Raw genomic sequence first — 2,417 nt, 5'->3', positions numbered from 1 at the left:
ACACCAGATCCCAGAATTTTCTAAAAACTTGCAGATTATGCCACCCATACTTCTCAGCCATGCCTATCTCAATGTGAATTAGGCAAAAGATATATGTGTGTCTGTCTGTCCAACTAGCCTTCTCCTTGTGTCTGTCCTGGGAATTTATCTTTCCCCATTTCTAGGTCATAGTTTTTGTATCTTTGAGATTAGAGTTGGTTTATTTCACCACTTAACAAAATAACTTTGGTTCTTTCCCTTTGTTACTTTCCTTTTTCTTACTCAAAGGCCAGCAATGACAGAAAATACAGATAAGCAAAAAAGGGGAAACACATATTAAACATATAAACCATGCTACCCACCCCAGAGGAGCTCGGGTGAACACCAGAACATGTGCTCCCCTCTCCAACTAACAGGGTTTCAACAGAGGTGGATTTCACCACACAGTATATTTATAGCTCTCTGATTTCTTCTACTTTCTACTTACCTTACATGGTAATGAGTTTAAATTTATCTCATTGTGTTTAAGCCTGCCTTGTGTCCCAAGTCTTGGTAGGATTTCTGGGAGCAGCCCACTCTGACTAGTGTTTAGGCTGTTTCCATCTTTTCACTGTTACAGTGCTCTGGATGAGAGAGAGAAGGAGGGAGGGAGGGAGGCTCAATCTAGCTGTCTGTCTTTTCAGCCATGATGCCTGAGGGGAATGAGGACCTGGCACAATGACCCTTTTTACTCCTTGGAACAAGCGGTTTCCTTTAAGGAAGGTACTTTTCCGGAAAACATGTTATTTCAGGCCCTCCTGGTTCCAGAACCCCTCTGTCCCAGAGAGAAACACCACCCAGGTTGCAGGGCCAGGAATGTGGAGAGAGCAGGGCAGGGTGGGCCCTCCTCCTGCCAGTGGGGCCAGCAGGCTCTTCCCTGTCCGACACCCCTAGAGGGCAGGAGGGAGACTCGATGCCTCTGCATTACAGGGACACTCAGGCCCAGCAAGTTAGTGGAGGTGGGGCAGACCCAGCCCTTTCCCCTCTGCCAGGTGGACCCGGGGAGAGCAGGCCTCTCCCCTGCCCCTTTGCAGCCAAGACTCTCTGGGGTGGAGCTGGAGGGAAGCCCTAGGAGGTGAGGGGCAGGGGCCTGTGCACTGAGCTGAGAGCCACAGCCTCTGCACTTGGGAAGCCTGGGAGGCCTTGTGGGCAGCTCCACAGTCCAGCCCTCAGCAAACATTTTTCTGGGCTGAGGCTTGTTTGGTTGCCCATTAAGCATTAACCCCTCAAAGTTAGAGATCCAAGTGGGAGCAGGTGGGAGCTAGGCTTGTTCAGGGAAAACCAGAGATCTGCTGACCTTGCAGTCGCTTCACCCTGAAGGTGTGAGGTGGACCAGTGGAGAGCTGCTCGGCTGGGCCTCCATGGAGAGGACAGTCCAACAGCACTGGAAGCCTGGACTCAGCGTCTCAGAGCTGGCAGGTCTACTCCCTCGGCTATGAGATGGAGGTGATGAGGCTGTGCGAGGCTGATGAAATGACAAAAGAGACCAGAGCCTGGAGCATAGTACAGGCCAATAATAAGAGCTAGTGGAAGTAAGAAAATGCTGCATTTGGAAACTGGGAGCCAGGGTTGAAATGTGGCACCCCTTCAGATTTCCAAGGTGACCTTGAGCAGCTCTTTCCCTCACTGCCAACTGACAAAACCGACTTTGCCAGCCTTCGGGTCTGGGGCTAAGTCTCTATCCTTACCAGACCTCTGCCTTCTCGCAGGGTAGAGGCACTTCCAGCTGGCCCCCCCTCTCCTTAGTGCCACAGTGTGGAGTGACAGGAGCATCTCAGGTCAACACACAACACAGACTCACCACACACACAGACTATACACTCATACACCATAGAATATATACACCCCACTGCACATGCGCATTCACTCCCCACACAGACATGACTCACTATGGGGTCACTCTTCATTCCGCAAAATCAGAATCACCAAAGTCGCTATCCACACATGAGGTGCAAAACCCGGGGTTTGTCTCCCTGTTCCCTTTCACCAGCTCCCAAGACTTTCGACCAGTTCACCACCCTCTCTGAGACCGACTCCCACACACATTTCACTGAACATATTTTTACAAAAACATTGTTGTTTGTCTGTAGTGGAAGTTAACTGGAGGTCTCATGCTTTTGTTTGCCAAATCTGGCAACCCTCTGCCCCACTTTTCTGCCCCTATGTCACCCCACCTTCCGTCCCTTCTCCAGTGCTCCTCCTCGGTCCCTCCTTTGTGTGAGTGCTCCAGGGGGGGGGTGGCCTTGCTGGCCTTTCTGGCTCCAACACCCTGTGCTCCTGGGAAAGCTTCCCCAGCCCCCTGGGGACCCCCTCACTGGGGTGGCCGCGCCCAGTCTTCCCCCACCTTGTTTCTGGCTTCTTCTGTAGGGACCCGATGTTCCCCTCTAGCAGCAGCAGAT

The 2,417-nt window shown here is 51.8% G+C and overlaps 1 long non-coding RNA gene across 1 annotated transcript; it reads right to left on the bottom strand.

Moving 5' to 3' along the window:
* Window positions 1-530: 530 nt before the first annotated feature.
* On the bottom strand, window positions 531-2,417 carry LOC105853308. Its single transcript, XR_001145143.1, has 3 exons — window positions 2,363-2,417; window positions 1,316-1,483; window positions 531-602 (listed from the first exon to the last, which is right to left on the bottom strand). It is a non-coding gene; the product is annotated as an uncharacterized LOC105853308 (long non-coding RNA).

This window comes from Condylura cristata, unplaced genomic scaffold, assembly GCF_000260355.1.
Source record: "Condylura cristata isolate star-nosed mole 26May11 unplaced genomic scaffold, ConCri1.0 scaffold00006, whole genome shotgun sequence".
Lineage (NCBI taxonomy): Eukaryota > Metazoa > Chordata > Mammalia > Eulipotyphla > Talpidae > Condylura > Condylura cristata.
This window is presented reverse-complemented; position numbering and strand designations above follow the sequence as displayed.